The sequence below is a fragment of the Cervus elaphus genome, chromosome 5 (assembly GCF_910594005.1).
Source record: "Cervus elaphus chromosome 5, mCerEla1.1, whole genome shotgun sequence".
NCBI classification, from domain to species: Eukaryota; Metazoa; Chordata; class Mammalia; order Artiodactyla; family Cervidae; genus Cervus; species Cervus elaphus.
Window position 1 is genome coordinate 58,731,494 of NC_057819.1, and position 20,516 is coordinate 58,752,009.

Genomic DNA, 20,516 nt, shown 5'->3' on the forward strand with positions numbered 1-20,516 from the left:
ATAAGTGCTACTTTGAGCAAAACAAGCCTCTGATCTGACCAAGGACATGGCTAAGCTGTGAAAATTGGATTAAATCCCCATGAAGTTGAAGCACTGGTGTGGAAGGTACCCGACACAAGCAATTGCTCAATGACGCCAGAGTCTTAAAAGGGAATTCTGAATGTCTGAGGCTTCCCAGGGGGCGCAGTGGTAAAGAATCTACCTGCCAATGCAGGAGACACAGGATACATTGGTTCAATCCCTGAGTCAGGAAGATCCCCTGGAGGAGGAAATGGCAACCCACTCTGGTATTCTTATGTGGGAAATCCCACGGACAGAGGAGTCTGGCAGGCTACAGCTTCAAGGGGTCTCAAAGAGCCAGACACGACTGAGAATGCATGCATGCACACATGCACTGTCTGGGCATGCATGCTAGAAAAAGTGTCGTTTGGTCAGAATGTCTATGTCGTCTCAGAAACTGTAAGAGGAGCATCTCCAACTGGAATTTTAGGCCAAGGGTAAGTAGTAGACTAAGGCTTAAGTGCTGAGCTATTTTAGGGAGATAAGATGATGGGATGATTTTATTTTACAGGCACTTTATGATTTTCAAACATCAAATGATAATGTATCGGGCTTCTCTGGCAGTCCAGTGGTTACGAATCTGCTTGCCAATGCAGGGGACACAGGTTTGATCCCTGTTCAGGGGAACTCAGATCCCAAATGCCGGGGGCAACTAAGCCCGTGTGCCTCAGCTACTGAAGCCCATGCACCTACAGCCCGTGCTTGGCAATAAGAGACGCCCAAGCACCGTATCCCCCACCACCTGCAGCTAGAGAAAGCCCGTGCTCAGCGAGAAAGACCCAGTGCAGCCAAAATTAAATGAATAAATGATACATTTTTAAAAATAACAATGTATTCGATCGCTTTACCTGCATAACAAACTACCCTTAAAGTTTTTGGCATAAACACAAATAAACTATTTCATTCACAGCTCTGCGGTTGGCAGCTTGGGCCACTTTGTCCAATTTGACCTGAGTTCTCTTGGGTCGGCAGTCAGATCTGAGTTCAGCAGAAGCAGGCCGACCCTGAGCCAGGACACCCCAGTCCTCCCTACATCAAGGCGTGAATTTACACTGCTGCTATCGTGATTTTAGGATGGTTTTGTTGTGTGGGATGAACATGAAATCTCCTTGTCCTGTTAAAAATAAACCTGTAGTTATTCAGCTTAAAAATTCACTAAAGAAGATAACCTAATAGTTTATTTGAGGCCTGAAGTCCTTGAGTTTGAAGAAGGGAATTTTAAATTTTCCAGTCATTTCTATCCATTGTGCGGTCAACTCTCTTCCCTCTACCAATTTCTCACACCAGTCTCATGGCGTTGCTGTCATCGTCAGTGATTCACACGCGGTCCAGACCAGCCTCTAGTTGGAATGGAGGCTCTCCCCCTCAGATCCATGAAGTCTGCTCAGCCTCTGTCTCCAGGGGCTTGCAGTGCCCCTTCCTCCTTGTACTCTTCCTCTGGTGTTAGCACGGGGAAGGGGGAGGGAGATCTGTCTCCTGACATCCCTGTGCCTGGCAAATAGGCTGTCCTTTTCTTTGCTAGACCAAAATACTCTTGTTTTACGTGAGCGGCTATATTTCAAAAGTGCAAAACTTCTTGTTGCTTTTCTAATATTTATTTATTTGGCTGCACTGGGCCTTAGTTGCAGCTAGTGGGATATTTCCTTGCGGTGCACAGACTATCGAGTTGCTCTGCATGGGCTTCACTACTCAGTGGCACATGGGATCCCAGTCCCCCCACCAGGGGTCGAACCTGTATCCCCTGCGTTGCAAGGTGAATTCGTAACCACTGGACCACGAGCGAAGTCCCCTCCTGTTGCCTTCCTGTGGTCAGCTTCACTAATCAAGTTGTGATCGTTGAAGTAGGAGTGGGTAGGAGGATGTCTCAAGACCCTGCTAGCGTTGGCCTTAACTCCAAAAAATTCACAAAAGAAAATAACATAATAGTTTATTTGAGATCTCAAGTCTTTGAGAAATCTGAATGCATCTTCAAAAGTTGAGCCTCACCTGGCCACCGTATCACATCCCAGCCTGTAGTGACCCCCAGCAAGCTCATGGTCATCCCTGCCCACCTCCTCTCTACTCTGCATCCTTTCTCATCCCATTCATGGGAACCCTGAAAAAAGAGAACCAATTCATCCTTCTTCATCCAGCTTTATAGTCCTACCATGTTTCCTCAGTACTGCTGCTGCTGCTAAGATGCTTCAGTCATGTCCGACTCTGCGCAATCCCACAGACAGCAGCCCACCAGGCTCCTCCATCCCTGGGATTCTCCAGGCAAGAATACTGGAGTGGGTTGCCATTTCCTTCCCCAGTACACCAGCCTGCAAACACCACAGCAAGCCAGCAAGCCCTATTACTCAGGAGACATCACATGGGGAAGAGTGTCTATTTCTCACCGACACCTGCAAACATTGTGAAGAAGTATCTTCTCTCCCACTCCCTTTGGTTTCAGAGGAGCAACCAGTAAGTGCCTTCTCTCCTTTAGGGAAATCACAGGGCCTCTAAAAGTTATCTCCTGGCCCTTTTCCAGTTTTCTAAACATATACAAAGACAACATGAGTGGAGAGTAGGATGAGAGAAGTTAGAAATAGTATTGATCTCTGATTCCACTGAAAGGGCTTTGCAGGTGGCTCAGTGGTAAAGAATCCACCTGCCAATGCAAGAGACTCAAGAGACGTGGGTTTGATCCCTGGGTCAGGAAGATCTCCTAGAGGAGGAAAAGCAACCCACTCCAGTATTCTTGCCAGGAGAATCCCATGGACAGAGGAGCCTGGCGGGCTACAGTCCATGGAGTCACAAAGAGTCAGACACGACTGAAGTGACTTAGCGCACACACCCTGCTGAAATGGTACCTTTCAACAAGTCTTTTAGAAAGATGATTGGCACCCCAGCCTGAAGTTATCATCTCTGACTTCAAAATGCAGAATAGTGGCCTCTGCTCTCAGCTGCGAGTTCTAGGAGCCAATACTGGGAAGTTAAAAAAGATTCCACCAAGTGTTTTATACTATCGAGCTATGGTAAAAGCCCATGTATGTGTACTTAGTCACTCAGTCGTGTCTGACTCTTTGAGACCCTCTGGACTGCAACCTGCCAGGCTGTTCTGTCCATGGAATTCTCTAGGCAATAATACTGGGGTGGGTTGCCATCTCCTCCTCCAGGGGAGTCTTCTCCACCCAAGGACTGAAACCACATCTTCTGTGTCTCCTGCACTGCAGGCAGATTCTTTACCTGCTGAGCCATCAAGGAAGCCTCACAATATGGACAAACATTAATAAATGTTTTTATATATTGCAACTTCATTGTCACTGTGAATGGAAATCTCTTATTTCAACATCTGTGGCCCATTTTCCTTTATCCTTTTGGCAGACCACTCTTTTTTTTCTTTTTAAACAAATCAAAACAATTTATTGTAAGAGTTTAAGAGTGTCTTTATAGGCATCGATTAGTTTAAGTATCATAGCTCATTCCCTTCCCTTCAGCACCAAGAAAATTGATGTGATGGCCTGTTGTAAGTTGGTTTCCTCTATTGGTCTTTTATCTGACAAGACACCTTTGGCAAAGCAACGACAAAGGCTCATCGATATGTTCCTTTTCATCTGCTGACACTGAAATCAATGGGCTGCAGTGGAAGTTCCTCTATCAGCATTGTCAGAAATGATCACCACGCTGGACACAGTCTGCTACCTGATTTCTCTGAGCATTTGTTCATTCCTGAAAGCTTTCTCTCTGCTGTTACAACACTGACCCTGTTTAGAGGTCAGAGACAAAGATGCTGCACAGTCAAAGGGTGCTCAGGAAGTCTGGAAAGGGGAGACTCACTCGGAGTGTGAGATGATATAATGGGTCTGCAGAGCTGGCCCTTGGGAGAAATCACATTCTCCATCTCTGGGACATGTGACCTGCAAATCTGTGTTTGAGAGCCTGGAAGCTCTAATTTGTCATAAGTGACAGCTGACACTAGAGGTTTACACTCAGGACCAAGCAAAGAATTAACCAAAGCAAAAGTGGGTGGGTGGGCATCATTGATTTTCTGAAGAAAACTTAGAAAGAGTTCATTAAAAAATTTAAAATAATAAAATACAGATATTTTATTTTGTTTCTATAAATATTTTGTTCTGATTAGCCAATGATAATAATTACAGAAAAAAACAAGCTGCCAGATTATCTTTAAACATATTGAGATAATTTTCATCCCTCAGTGATCACAAGAATGATCATATAGGACACTGAATTCTATTAACAATCGGAGAGGCCTCCCTGACTTGGCAGCTACCAGGCTTGCCCTTATTCTAAAAGGACAATGTCCTGGGAACCCACAGCCTTCACTTGGAACTCTAACCCAAGGGAGAAGAAAAATCAAAGACTGCTGATTTCAGGGAGTGACATCCAAATTATTCTGACTGGTGAATATCTAAATCATCAGAGCAGTTGGTTGTTCTCTCCTTCAAGAGATATAAAAAATACATCTGCTAAAAGGTAAGACATTCTTTCCTTCCCAAAACCAAATTTTGCCTATTTAAAGTGCAATTTCTTGGGACTTCCTTGGTGGTCCAGTGGTTAAAACTTTGCCTTCCAATGCAGGGGATGCAGGTTCAATTTCTGGTGGGGGAGGGAAAATCCCATGTGCCTTGTGGCCAAAAAACCCTGCAAAAATGTAAAACAGAAGCAAAACTGTAACAAATTCAGTACAGACCTTTAAAAATGGTCCAAATTAAAAAAGAATCTTTAAAAAAAGCAATGTGCAATTTCTTTTGTTCTACATACTGGCCAGTTACTTTTCTCCCCTGGAAAACAATTTGCTTATTCTCAAGTAGCAATATTGACTTCAGAGATATTTTCTCCCTCCTTTCCTTGTCCCCATCCGTGGTAAAATCCCACAAGTGATGACCATATAGTTAAAATTCTGGGACACTCTAAAGTAATCCATTCAGTGACAACTGTCAAGAATTCCTCTGAGGTGGCAAGTAGTGTGTACTTCCAGGAAAATGAGTGTCAGTCGCTTAGTCGTGTCTGACACTTTGTGGCCCCGTGGACTGTAGCCTGCCAGGCTTTTCTGTTCATGGGATTTCCCAGGCAAGAGTACTGGAGTGGGTTGCCATTCCCTTCTTCAGGGGATCTTCCCAACCCAGGAATCGAATCCAGGTCTCCTGCATTGCAGGCAGATTCTTTACCATCTGAGCCACCAGGGAAGCCATGATGTCCTACTAACGGGGTGACCAAGTTAAAAAAAAAAAAAACCACAAATCAAAATTGTCTGGAAAGAGGATCTGAGTGCTAAAGAGAAGCCTTGCAGGGACCCTGGTCACAATGCCAGGGGCCAATGTCCATCCTTAAAGGTAAATACCCTGCTAGATCTCACAAAGCATTGTCAAAACACGGCTAAGACTTCTCTGATGGTCTAGTTGTTAAGAATCTGCTGTTTTTAGTTAAACTCTCAACAAGTAGCTATTAATATCCTTGTATAATTCATTCTGAGAATAGGTATATATTTAATTTTATAAGAAACTGCCAAATGATTTTCAAAGGGCTTGATCATTTTACAAATATATGAGGTCCATTTGCTCTATAGCCTCACTATTTGGTATTTTCAATCTTTTAAATATTAAAAAGTTTAATAGTAACTCTAGTGGGTATGTAGTGTTATCTCATTGTGTTTTAATCTGCATTTAGTTAATGACTAATTCTACTGTTGTTGTCAGTTGCTCAGTTGTGTCTGACTCTTTGCAACCCCATGTACTGCAGCACACCAGGTTTCCTTGTCCTTCACCATTTTCTGGAATTTGCTCAAGCTCATGTCCATTAGGTTGGTGATGCCATCCAACCATCTCATCCTCTGTCATCCCCTTCTATTGAGTAACTATTTATGTGCTAAACAGCCAATCTGATTATATCTTATGAAATATCTCATTGATGTTTTCACCCATTTTATAGAGGCATTTATATTCTTAATTTTGATGAAGTCTACTTTATCAAATTTTAGTTTATGGCTATAATTTTTGTGTCCTAAGAAATGTTTGCCTACACTAAGTTTACAAATATATTCTCCTATCTTTTTTCTATAAACTTTATGATTTTGACTTAAGGTTTGGTCTCTGAGAGAGTATTGCTTAGTTGCTTAGTCATGTCCAACTCATTTGGGACCCCATGGACTATAGCCCACCAGCCTCTTCTGTCCATGGAATTCTCCAGGCAAGAATCCTGGAGTGGATAGCCATTCCCTTCTCCAATCTTCCCCACCCAGGGATCAAACTCTCTTGCATTGCAAGCAGATTCTCTACCTTCTGAGCCACCTAACCCATCTCAAATTAATTCTTCTGTGTAATATGAAGTAAAATTTAAGTTTTTCTTTCTTTTTAAAATAAAGCTATAAAGTCATCTCAGTAAAAAGAAAAAAAGAATCCACCTTCCAATGGAGGAAACAGGGATTTGATCCCTGGTCAAGGAACTAAGATCTCACATGCCTTGGGCAACAGCCTGCTTGCCTTGACTAGAAAGGCCAAAACAAACAAACAAACAAAAAGATAGCGAGAAATCCCAAGGCAGAGGGAAAGAGAAACAATAGCACATGTGGATTCTAAGGAGAGGGGCAATACCTCAAAAGGGTTGAGTGGTTGGAGTTAGAATTAAGTTAGGAAATGGAGTAGAACATGAGTTCACTGTTTCTGAGATTATACACAGGGATTCACCTCAATATGACAGTGAAAGGGGAATACAAATTAGAAGGAATTTAATGCTGGATGATTAGATGGGGAAACAGTGGAAACAGTGGCTGACTTTATTTTTCGGGGCTCCAAAATCACTGCAGATGGTGATTGCAGCCATGAAATTAAAAGATGCTTACTCCTTGGAAGGAAAGTTATTACCAACCTAGACAGCATATTAAAAAGCAGAGATATTACTTTGCCAACAAATGTCCGTCTAGTCAAGGCTATGGTTTTTCCAGTGGTCATGTAGGGATATGAGAGTTGGAATATAAAGAAAGCTGAGCATTGAAGAATTGATGCTTTTGAACTGTGGTGTTGGAGAAGACTCTTGAGAGTCCCTTGGACTGTAAGGAGATCCAATCAGTCCATCCTAAAGGAGATCAGTCCTGGCTGTTCATTGGAAGGACTGATGTTGAAGTTGAAACTCCAATACTTTGGCCACCTGATGAGAAGAGCTGACTCATTTGAAAAGACCCTGATGCTGGGAAAGATTGAGGGCAGGAGGAGAAGGGGACGACAGAGGATGAGATGGTTGGATGGCATAATCAACTTGATGGATACGGGTTTGGGCGGACTCCGAGATTTGGTGATGGACAGGGAGGCCTGGCCTGCTGCCGTTCATGGGGTCGCAAAGAGTCGGAGATGACTGAGCGACTGAACTGAACTGAACTGATATATCAAGCAGGTATTAATTTCTCCTTCTGGCCAGTAAGACAATAACCAAGAACTCAATGACCTGAAAGAAAGCCTTGATGTTGCCGCCAAGATTGTGTATTGATCAATTACTCTCATAAAACAATTTTGATGTGAGACAAAAATGTTAGTTGTTCACCCAAAGTCATTGCTTTGCTAACAGCCAGGGCTAGCTTCACTGGCAGTCACAAGGCCCCCATGTCTAGAAGGGCCCTGTTCTTGGTTTAATGTTCTGTTGTTATGAGGTGCATCTTGAAATTCTCCAGTTTTCAACAAAGGGCCTCGCATTTTCATTTCACACTGAGCTCCACAGATTCTTCATTCTCCTTCCTCCAGGTGGCCCTGTCCTCCAGGTAAGTACAGACCCCTCTGTAACACAGAGGACGTTTTTACCCATCTGATCCACACACGTTAGTTTCACTCCAGTTGCCAGGAAATTGGTTTAGATCTGGGTAGAAGATACCGTTCAAACAGATGAGAAGTAGGAAGAGATAAGCTGGGAAGTTTCTCAAAAACCTTTCCTCAAACGTAAAAAGGAACAGTGGAGGAAAGTTTCTTTTGTTCCAGTCTCAGGATATTGATGAGTATGGTTATCTGAGTATATCCTGAATCTGACCACTTCTCCTTCTCTCCACCACCAAAACCCAGTCGCCTCTTACCTGGACTGCTTTCAATAGCCTATAAGCACCCTCATATTTCTCCTCTCATCCCTTTATAGTCAATTCTCCATGAAGCAAGAAGAATCTATCCTTTACAAACATATATCATCACCTACCTGCTTAAAACTCTCCCCAAATTTTATCTTATAATAAAATTCAAGATTCTGTGTGTATGTGCATGCTTAGTTGTGCCTGAGTCTTTGTGGCCCCATGGACTATAACCCGCATCCTGTCCATGGGATTTCCCAGGCAAGAATACTGGAATGGTTTGCCATTTCCTTCTCCAGGAGATCTTCCAATGCACAGACTGAATTCACCTCTCCTGTGACTCCTGCATTGGCAGGTGGGTTCTTAACAACTGCACCACCTGGGACCATGGCCTATACAGCCCTTATGATTTGACATTTGCCTACCTTGGCAACCTCAGGTCCTATAAGTCCCCTCCCTACTCACTACTTTTCAGCCACACTGGCCTCCTTGCTGTTTCTCAAACATATCAACCGCACCACAACACTAGGAACTTTGTGCTTGCTTGCTTGGAATTCCTTCCCTGAGAAGTTCCCATGCACACTCTCTACCTTCATTCAAGTCTTCCACGGTAGCCAAAGAAATGCCCTGGACAATCATTTATAAAGTAGGCCCTCCAATGGCCTCTATTACTAAACCTGGCTTCATTGCTCTTTACTATTTAATTACTTGAAATAAATAATTATTCCATCACTCCCACTTCTTTTTGGTCTCAGTTTCCATTGGAATGTTACCTTGAAAAAAGCAGAGAATCTTATCTGATAATATAGCAGAACATCTATCTGAAAACTCATGGCCAACTTATTCCATTGAGTCCACATAGTCCCATCATATCCCACTACTTAGAACATTGGCACATAATGTTCACTAGATAAATTACTGTTGAATGTTAGTTGTTCAATTGTGTCCAACTCTTTGCAACCCCATGGACTGTAGCCTGCCAGGCTCCTCTGTCTATGGAAATCTCCAAGGAAGAATACTAGAATGGGTTGCCATTCTGTTCTGCAGGGATCTTCCCAACCTAGGGAATGAACCTGAGTCTCCTGCATTGCAGGCAGATTCTTTACCATCTGAGCCACCAGGGAAGCCCTGTTGAATAAATGAACATATATTATGCCTAGAGCTGCTACAGCTAAAGGAATTTCCTGACTTGTGATAGAAGGTGGTACAGAAGGAACCCAGATTCACTGTGACATCCCTGAGATGTGGAATCCAAGCACAGCTTACCTCCTCCTTCTCATATGAGACAGTAAGACACTGAAGTCACTTTAACTTGAATTTACTTCTTACTCAAAGTGAAAAGGATCCTAACTGATACATAATTTTAACCTTCTAGAAAATTTTTATATTTAAAATCCTGGAATGTATCATTCAAGAACTTTTTTTCCCATTTTTCATATGATCTGGATAACTTTAGCTAAATAGTTTATGACTTTTCAGATTAACTTGATGCTACTAATCAGATCACCTACCTACCATAATCCATTATTAGAGGCATTTGAATTTCTCCATTGAAATAATGATGCCAAAACAGTTTTCTTGTGCAACCAGGCAAATCTGAATTATCAAATTTATAATACTGAAAAAGAAGAAACCAACAAAAAACAAAACACACACAAAACACCCAAAACCTTGCCTACCAGAACACTTATTTTCAAACATTGTTTGGATAAAAGTGATTGCCACCTCTTAGAAACAGTCAAGTAGTAAATGGTTCTGGAAGTTGACTGTATAAGAGAAAAAATATGTATTCCAGAGAGTCAGCTTAAGTCTAAACCATAGACATACTGCATCTTTCAGCAAAAGCTGCCATATTATAAAGGATATTGAGTGAATTTTCAAGAATGATATATTTCCATTCCCAGTACTTCCCTATGAATTCATTGTTAACTAAATGTGACTATATTATTCAGTTCAGTTCGGTCGCTCAGTCGTGTCTGACTTTTTGCAACCCCAAGGACGGCAGAAAGCCAGGCTTCCTTGTCCATCACCAACTCCTGGAGCTTGCTCAAACTCATGTCCATCGAGTTAGCAATGCCATCCAACCATCTCATCCTCTGTCATCCCCTTCTCCTCCCACCTTCAATCTTTCCCAGCATCAGGGTCTTTTCAAATGTATAAGTTCTTCACATCACATGGCCAAAGTATTGGAGCTTCAGTTTCAGCCTCAGTCCTTCCAATGAATATTCAGGACTGATTTCCTTTAGGATTTACTGGTTGGATCTCCTTGTGGTCCAAGGGACTCTCAAGAGTCTTCTCCAACACCACAGTTCAAAAGCATCAATTCTTTGGTGCTCACCTTTCTTTATAGTCCAATTCTCACATCCATACATGACTACTGGGAAAAACCATAGCTTTAACTAGATGGACCTTTGTCAGTAAAGTAATGTCTCTGCTTTTGAATATGCTGTCTAAGTTGGTCACAGTTTTTCTTCCCAAGGAGCAAGGGTCTTTTAATTTCATGGCTGCAGTCAGCATCTGCAGTGATTTTGGAGCCCAAGAAAATAAAGTCTCTCACTTTTCCCATTGTTTCCCCATCTATTTTCTGTGAAGTGATGGAACTAGATTCCATGATCTTACTTTTTAGAATGTTAAGTTTCAAGCCAAGTTTTGCACATTCCTCTTTCACCTTCATCAAGAGGCTCTTTAGTTCCTCTTTGCTTTCTGCCATAAGGGTGGTGTCATCTGCATAACAGGTTATTGGTATTTCTCCCAGCAATCTTTATTCCATCTTGTGTTTCATCCATCCTGGCATTTTGCATGATGTACTCTGCATATAAGTTAAACAAGCACTGTGACAATATATAGCCTTGACGTACTCCTTTCCCAATTTGGAACCAGTCTGTTGTTCCATGTCCAGTTCTAACTGTTGCTTCTTGACCTGCATCCAGATTTCTCAGGAGGCAGGTAAAGCGGTCTTGTATTCCCATCTCTTGAAGAATGTTCCACAGTTTGTTGTGATCCACACAGTCAAAGGCTTTGGTATAGTCAATAAGGCAGAAGTAGATGTTTTTCTGGAACTCTCTTGCTTTTTCTATGATCCAGTGGATGTTGGCAATTTGATCTCCGGTTCCTCTGCCTTTTCTAAATCCAGCTTGAACATCTGGAAGTTCTCAGTTTACATATTTTTGGCTTGGAGAATTTTGAGCATGACTATATTATAACCATGTGGAATTAGTTCATTTATTTATTGAGCACTTACTTTGTGTCATACTATAGGCAATAGGAAGATGTATGTGAATAAGACATAGCTCCTTTTCTCAAGGAGTTTAGCTGTGATCTCTAGACCCTACATTCCATGCTAAATGAATGTCCAAACTTCTTTGTTTTCTTCACCAAATAACTTCTTGATTTCTGGCACTCCCTTAAGGATGGTGCTTTTCATGTGGTTCTCCTGAGTACTATTCATTAAGTACTAAGCCAGTATTCTTGGCTCCCTGTTGGTATTTCCAGAGAGTTACTCCCCTGATATGTGTAAAATTCCTTCTCATTATGCAGGTGAAGCCGCTGGATGTCTTCTACCCATCTCATCTCTGTGGTCTTCCAATCATTCCATTATACTCATGGATATATGTGACACCTGCTTCACATTCTTCATCTTTACCTCAAGCCCCGTCATTATCTCAGGCATCTTTGATGGGCACAAGAATAAACTCCTCAATCCAATGACTCATTGCTCTCTTCAAACCCAGTGGCTACTGTCTTCTGCTTCATTCACCAACATCTTAGGCACCTTGTCTTGCCTGGATCTGCTCTACATACAAGCCATTAAATTCTAATATTCTGTAGCTGATGACTCCACCCTTATGGCAGAAAGTGAAGAGGAACTGAAGAGCCACTTGATGAAGGTGAAAGAGGAGAGTAAAAAAAAAAAACTGTCTTAAAACATAACATTTAAAAAACTAAGATCATGGAATCCAGTCTTATCACTTCATGGCAAATAGATGGGGGAAACAATGGAAACAGTGAGAAACTCTTTCCTTGGGCTCCAAAATCACTGCATATGCTCACTGCAGCCATGAAATTAAAGGACACTTGCTCCTTGGAAGAAAAGCTATGACAAACCTAGACAGTATATTCAAAAGCAGAGACATTACTTTACTGACAAAGGTCCATCTAGTCAAAGCTTTGGTTTCTCCAGTAGTCATATATGGATGTGAGAGTTGGACCATAAAGAAAGCTGAGCACCAAAGAATTGATGCTTTTGAACTGTGGTGTTAGAGAAGACTCTTCAGAGACCCTTGGACTGCAAGGAGAACAAACCAGTAAATCCTAAAAGAGATCAGTCCTGAATATTCACTGAAAGGACCAATGCTGAAACTGAAGCTCCAGTACTTTGGCCACCTGATGTGAAAAGCTGACTCACTGCAAAAGATCCTGAAGCTGGGCAAGATTGAAGGCAGGAGGTCAAAGGGATGACCGAGGATGAGATGATTGGATGTCATCACCGACTCAATGGACATGAGTTTGAACAAGATCTGGGAGATAGTATAGGACAGGGAAGCCTGGCTTTCTGCAGTTCATGGGGTTGCAAGGAGCCAGACACAACTGAGCGACTAAGCAACAGCAACTCTAGCCACAACCTCCTGTCCTTCATAATTTTTCTCATGGTCTCTTTCCTGTTAAACTTTATTCTTTTGACTTCACAGAAATCTCTAAGCTCTCAATGCTTCCATATTCTCCCAGGTGATTAGACACTTGTTGACTTTATTTTCCTTCTAGACCAGACTTCTTTGTTGATAACCAACAATTTTGGTCAAGTATAAAAGTATAGATGGTTCTGGAGTTATATCATTAAAGGTGAGAGAGGGAGAGAGAACAAGGCAGAGGCAGAGATAAAGGCATAAAGAAAGACAGAGGCAGAAAGAGACAGAGATGGAGAGAAAGAACTGGTAGACTGCTAATAGCTAGAATAAGCGGGCCCTACTCTAATCCTTTTAAATTTATTTCAGAATGTAACAGTTACTTATCTCACTTAAAATGCTGGTTATGTCACTCATTGGCTTGAAATTCTTCAATTGCCCCCAATCAGTTATAGAACTGAATTCAGCCTTCTGAGTCTAAGGCTTCCTGGGCTGGTAATAATTCAGTCTTGCCTCCCCCCACCCCACCCAGAATCATTTCCCAGTACTTCTTCCTTCTCACATCATGCAATTTGGAGGCTCTCTGCTTTTGCACATGCTTCTGCCTACAGTCTTATTTCTCTTCTTTATGTAATCCCTTAAGGAGGTCTCTCTCACCGCTGCTCCCGATGAACTCCTAAGTATACTTCAAGGCTCACTGAAAACCTGACATCACTTTGATATCCTTCATGGCTTCCTGTGGATGGAATTTCTGAGTCCTATCTTCAAGGCACTTCTTTGTTTTGTGTACACTTCTAAAATCATATTACTATTTATTCTTATTTTTTCCCCCATGTATCTTCAAGATAGTGCAGAGTTTTTCAACCTCATTCCAGTAGGAATTTTTCCAAGTCACAACAACCCAAAACATCTCCAGATGTCCCCAGGAGGACAAAAATTAGCCCCAAGTGTAGTATAAACCACTCGAGGGTTGTGCCTCATCTTTTTCACCTTATTAAACTCAGAAACTAGCAGAGACCTTAGCTTGTAACCTACACTCAACCTGTGCTTAATGAATTGATCTGAATCACAGAAAATATGTCACTGCTCTAGCATAATGCCAGACAGCCCAGGCGGTGTCAATAGCATTCTTTCAGTTTTTTCTAAATAAAGATATTTTCTAGTTTAACATGATGTTCCACTACTAAGGACAGAGGTATTCTGAGCTTTCCTTCTAAAAGCAAAGGGCATATTTGAAAAAGTTTTCTGAGCGCCGTGGACCAAGGCTCTTCTGACCATGTAGCTCTTGAAGCCTTGCAGGCTCCCTCCCCTCCCATCCACTTCCTCACTCTCCTGAAACCCTTTCTGCCCACCCCTGCCCCTCCCTCCCCAGCGCTCATCACCCAGTGCTCCTCTTCCCCACGCAGCACGAGGGTGAAGCCCCTGGGTGGGTGGGCACCTACAGCTTCTCAGAACCAAGCACCAAGAGAGGTGAAGGGCCCGGCGGACAGTGCCAAGCCCACTGTCTGCCTGCTTCCTGAGCCAGGGCATCGGGTTCCTCTTTACTGGGCTTTTATCTGTATTTATCTTCTCAACCAAATGAATTTAAATGTCTTTATCTTTTACTACTGAGGTGGCCTAGATCGCTTTTCTGTCTTCCTGTGACTTCCTAGTCCAGACCATTTTCTTCTCAAAGAGAGGGTTTACAAACACCAAGAGAGGGGAAATGGACTCTTTCTAGGAAAGCTGTGTGAGCCTCGCTTGGTGAGTAGGGGGAAGGCTCTGACTTCCCAGAATCACAGGGTAGGACTCCAAGGGGATGTTTTATATTTAAAACAGAAGGTAACTTAAGGCTTTTCTCCCACATGCCAAATGGCAGGACTTGTGTTCTTTCATTTGCATAATAAATTATGCAAAAGGAAAGAGACTTTGGAAAACCCAGCATGGTCAAACCAAATAGATAATTTTTTTTTTTTTCCTAAAAGCCACTATACAAATTAGAAGATACCTAATGGGCCATTTCAACAGAGCAGTGATATCTTCACTCAGTTGTGTCCTTTTGCTTTCTCTGCCTTGGACTTTGTGAAAATACAAAGCATTGATTTGAGGCTCTAACATTTAAAACTGTAATGGCATGGGACTTTCCTGGTGGTCCAGTGGCTAAGACCCTGTGCTCCCAATGCACAGGGCCAGGGTTCTATCCTTCATCAGGGAATTAAATCCCGCATGCTGCAATTAAGACCCAGGGCAGCCAAATAAATGAATAAATAAAACTATGCCGGCAGACATCATAGATTGGCGGTCCCAATTACCATTCCCCACATCATCCTCCCTTGACCTGCCTGTAACTTAGAAGTTGCCAAAACAGAATATTCATTTTCCCAGATTCCCCTGAGGCTCACATGGGCCTGTCACCTGGTTTTGCCCACTAGGACAGAAGGGGAATTTTGCAGGGGTGGGGGTTGGAGGATCCTGGGAAAGTGCTTACTTTCCTCATTAAAAAGAAAATATTTCTTTCCCTTGTTTCTGCTGGAATGTGGATGTGTTTCTGGAACTGCACTCATCATTCTGAGACTGTAAAGCATCTCTTCTATCAGTAGGCAGCACCATCATTCTGCTGTGGGACCGAAATAAACCTGTTTCTCTAAACCTTATAGACCACAGTTCTGTTGTTCGCTGCCAAAAGCACTGAGAATAAAAATAGCTGTTTATTCTCTGATCAAGTCACCATACAAATAAAGGTTTGTTATGCCCATTCTCTTTTCCCTATGCACTGTCACCAGAAACTCATGAGGATACAGTGAGGTGAATCCAAAATCTACCTGGCGTTGTGCATAAATCTAAACCAATAATGATGTTCCAGAAGGCAGGTTGAAAATCTAAATGATAAGTCCCCCAGTGCTCGCTTTCTTATAGTTCACGTTTATTAAGTGCTTACTATATACTAAGCTCCCTTGAAGTGTGGCTGTACATGAATTAACTTAGTGTTCGTAAGAACCCAATGAGGTAAATATCAAGTTCAGACTCATTTAGAGATGAAGCAATGAAGACACATAATAACTAATTCAAGGTTACTCAGCTAATAAGAAGCAGAATACTATTATCAATATGGCTCAGACTGAACCTACAGAGTATATACCCTGAAGAGTACATACTTTGAAGGAAAAAAAAAAACTGCCCTTCCAGGTAGATTGGGAAACTGATGAATTCCCATTTGTATCTTTGAGAGAATATCAGAGTTACCACCCCGGAAGATAAAACCAGTCCTGGAGAAAGGAATGGCTACCCACTCCAATATTCTTGTCTGGAGAATTTCACGGACTTGGAGCCTGGCAGGCTATAGTCCATGGGGTTGCAAACAGTCGGACAGGACTGAGAGACTAGAACTTTCACTTTTCAAGATCAAACCAGCTATAAAGGGAAAGATGAGGGACTTCCCTGGAGGTCTATGATTAAGACTTCACCTTCCAATGCAGGGGGTGTGGGTTCTATCCCTGGTTGGGGAACTAAGACCCCACATGCCTTTTGGCCAAAAAAGGAACCAAAAAACAGAAGCAGTAGTGTAACAAATTCAATAAAGACATTAAAAGTGATCCACATTAAAAAAAGAGAAAGGTGATTCTGCCCACATCACTTAGAGAAAATATCCATTTAAATGAAATATTAAATTATTTAAATTTAATATTTAATAAGAATAATAAATACCAATAAGAATAAGGATAACCACCAAATTTTACCGAGGCCTTATTATGTGTCAGGCACTTCGCTAATTATTTTTATGGATCTTTTCTATCACTTAATCCTCCAAACAGTACAGCGGAAATGAGGCAGATAATCTGCTGCCAGCCCCAAAGCCAGGCTTCCGCTTCCTCCCTGCTGTCTTAGTCCCAGTATTTTTCCCTGTGTTTCCCACCCTCATGCCAAGAGCTCAGAGAAGATGATACTTCCTCAAGCCCCAGTGGAGGGAGCGTGGCCTCTGTCAGTTATCCCTTTTGCCAGCAACTGATTCAAGGTAGGCATATTCTTAGAGAAGCAGTAAACCAGGAGAAATGAGAGGCAGTCTTCTGGGCATTTCCGGGAAAGATTTCCCTCATTGGTCAGAAGATGCACCAGCAGGAAATGGCCATGTCAAACCAGGAACTGCAGCCGTCAGCTTGGGACCATTAGTTGAGAAGCCTAGACACCAAACCATTTGCTAAGGATGGCAGAGAAAGAGATAGAAAGGAGCTGATCTGCCCCACCGCCCACCCGGGCCCAACCAAAGACAGTGCCTGCTCACTGTGAGTAAGCCCTGAAACTGCCCTCCCTCCGGATTTCCTGTTCTGTGAAATAACAGATTTTTCACATTTTACAGTATGCTAAATAGGTCTTATTATGATCTACCCACTTTAGAGAAACTGAGGCAAGGAATTCAGAAACCAGGATTCAAACCTAAGCAGTCTGTCTGCAGAGCATCAGTTTTCTTTAAGAAAAATAATAAAATAAAATACCATCACATCCTAAACTTGCCAACTTCCTCTGGCTAGTAACAAAAACTCACTTTTTTTTTTTTGGTAACTTTAAACTTTTTACTTCGTTTTGCAGTGTGGTGGATTAACAATGTTGTGGTAGTTTCAGGTAAAGAGCAAAGGCACTCAGTCATACATACACATGTATTCATTCTCTCCCCAACCCCCTCCCACCCAGGCTGGCACATAACATTGAGTAGAGTTCCGTGTGCTATACAGTAGGTCCTTGTTGGTTATTCATTTTAAATACAGCAGTGTGTACATGACCTTAAAACAGAAAGAGACTCACAGACTTAGAAAATGAACTTATGGTTGTGGGGGGTGGGGGGCAAAGGGAAAGTTAAAAAAAAAAACAAAATATTAAAATACCCCAGTAAGAAATGTTCAGAAGTGAACGTCTGAACTATCACCCTGTTAACCTGCCCAGTTGAATTTAGATCAGCAGATCATAAAGTGCCATGAGGAAAAACTTGGACTTCTCTGAATTAGAGTGTGAGATCTAAAATCTTCAAGGAACGTGTGTGAGACAATGACCTTCAGAAGAAGGAGCCAGATAAAGGTGAAAAGAACTGGGCAGCTTTTCCATGCCCATCATCCACCGAATTCTCCCCCTCACACTCCCCAGATCCTTTTAAACAATGGGAAACAGGAGAAAGTCCCCAGACATGGGAAAACTGAACCTCATCTCTCGATGAATTAGTTCTTCTAGTACTGCTGCTCTTCCCTCCACTTGTCAGCCTAAAACTCATCCCTTCCATAGGGTCCAGTTTTAAAATCCTCACCTCCCAGACCCCTATCCCCACCCCACAGTTGGTTTCCCTCTCCATTTCATTCTGGTAGCATTTCATCTGTATCATATGTAGAATTTTATCATGTTACCCAGCTTGATATTAATTTTATTTGGATATATAAGTCCACGCCCAGCTTCTTTTCTCAGACTACAAATGGAATTAAGGGAAGATCTGTGTTTTATTTATGATTATAATCTCCAGTGTCTCTACAAAATGCTTTGCACTAGGAACCTCAAGGAGTGATTCAAGCTTTTTAAAACTCAAAAATCAGCTTCATGAAACCTCTAGCATTAGTGGAGTATCCTTATGAATAAATATGTAGTTTATTATTTCTGTAAGGAAGCCATTCATTATTTCCTGATTGATATCTTTGAACTGTTACATTTTTGTTTTAACTTTAGAGATACTAAAAGGGACGAATTTTACAAAATACTATGCTATATAATATTAGGATTTTCTAAAGATCTGGCCAGCATTTATGCTTCCTCTTTTCCCCTCTTCCTAGCCCCTCATCTCTGCATTCAAAGATGCAGAGAAAGGAGACAAGTATTGGTGGTGAATAGAGGGGATTAAAAGTCCTTTAAGGGCTGTCCTAGGGCAGGTGGTAGAAATCAGCTGTCTCCTGACAGTAATGCTCTGACAGCACAAAGAGGTTGGGAGAAGTGCTCAACTGTCAAAGGAAATCATTTAAGGAGCAGGGGCTCTGATTTCAAACCTGGACAGATGAAGCTTTATAGCCTAATAAAGTCTGCTATCGAAGAGAAAGACTCAGACCTTCACAGTTAATAGGTGCAGAGTCTGAAGAGCCTAGCCAGTGATGACAACTAGAGCCGATCTGACCATAAAAAGCAACTTTTCTAAAAACAGTGACCATCAGTCTGGTCGATTTTGTAAGTCATATTAAAATCCACTTATATTTTCACAGACGATAGCATTCATCTGTGAGCACCATTTCCTCTGGACTCGGGGTCCTAAGGCTTTCATACTCCTCTGCCACTGTGGTCCATTCCTACTGGCATTGTTGGAGGGTGGGATGAAAGAGCTCGAAAGCACCAGGGAGGAGAACATCCGTAAACTGAAATACCCTCCGTGTGTCAGAGGTGTGTTACGCATTCCTTACATGCAGTCCTAGAATGTGGTGCCACTGGCTCCATTTCACAGATGACACTGTTGCCCCCATGAGTTCACATGCTTTCACCACAGCATGAGTTGTGTGCTGGAAGTATCAGAGCCTCCACGTAGAGAAGGCCTGGTCACAAATGCATGGATGATGAGTGTCATTTGCTGAGCAGGGTAATGTATTCAAATGATTCAAAACTTGACAGCCCTGTGTTTGCTGTTTGAAAAAAAGTGAAGAAAATAATTCTTATCCAATGTGTACACTTCATGGCAAAACCAGTAAGAGGCCAATGCCAAAAAAAAGATCAATTCAAGTCAACAAACAAATATAGCTAGGATAGATACCGCTGGGCCTTAAAATTTTGAGCATACTCAAAGATGCAAATGGAGAGCCTTTGGTTCATATTTACCTTTGTCAATAGCAACTCCTAAAGAGTGATGCTGATCAATTACAAGGGTGAATAACTAGAACAGAAGAAATCCAGAGGAGACCTTCAAGACTTACTTCCAAACTAGACAAGTCTGTGGAACCTAAAATAAACCCATCACTTGAAAATAATCTATAGGAAAGTTCATCATTTCTATAAAGGGGTGGGGTAGGGAATTTTTTTTTTTTTCATTTAATAAGAGATCTCTGAAGTGAGAAATAGGCAACATGGAGAAAAGTAAACAGTGTATTTGATCCATCTAAAAGCCTTTGAGCAAATGAGCGGTGATGAAGTTTTGGGGGAGCCGTTGGGACTTAGAGAAGAGAGGATTGGGTGTGTTCAGTTAAATCAGCAACTCAACAGCCAAGGAAACTGGGGACTCTGAATTTTAAAGTATGAAGAGATGTTGAAACTTATTTAATTCAACCCCTAATTTTATAAAGTCGGAGGCCACATTCCAGAGATGATTCTAGAATACCAAATTCTTCACACCTTGGCCAGTGCTCTTCTTCTATGCTATAAGCTTCTATAATACATCTGTTATACTCAGTTATGAAATACATACAACATAATAAACTATATACTTACTCTCCAAAAATGGCTGTAGATTAGAACAAAAATTTCCTCAAGTTTCCCGAGGGCCAGATCGGAGCTGCCTTCAACATGCAAATAATGTATTATGAATACCAAAATGAGGTTATTCTAAAAGAGAACTCCAGAGCACGTTTAAGCATCATCAAAAAGTGCACAGAAAATATGCCAGAAGATAGATTCTTAATCTTTAAATAAAATATTGGTCCCTCTGCAACAGAAATAGAATTCACAATTTTCTTTATTCTTGCTCAAGGAAAAAAAAAATTCCTAGAGAATTTGGGAGATCGGATGCAAAATAAATGCAAGTTCAATTTTTTCGAATTCTCAATTCCTCACTAGAGGAGGAAGGCTTCTTCACACTTAGTAAGGTGAGTTAAGGACAAATAAAA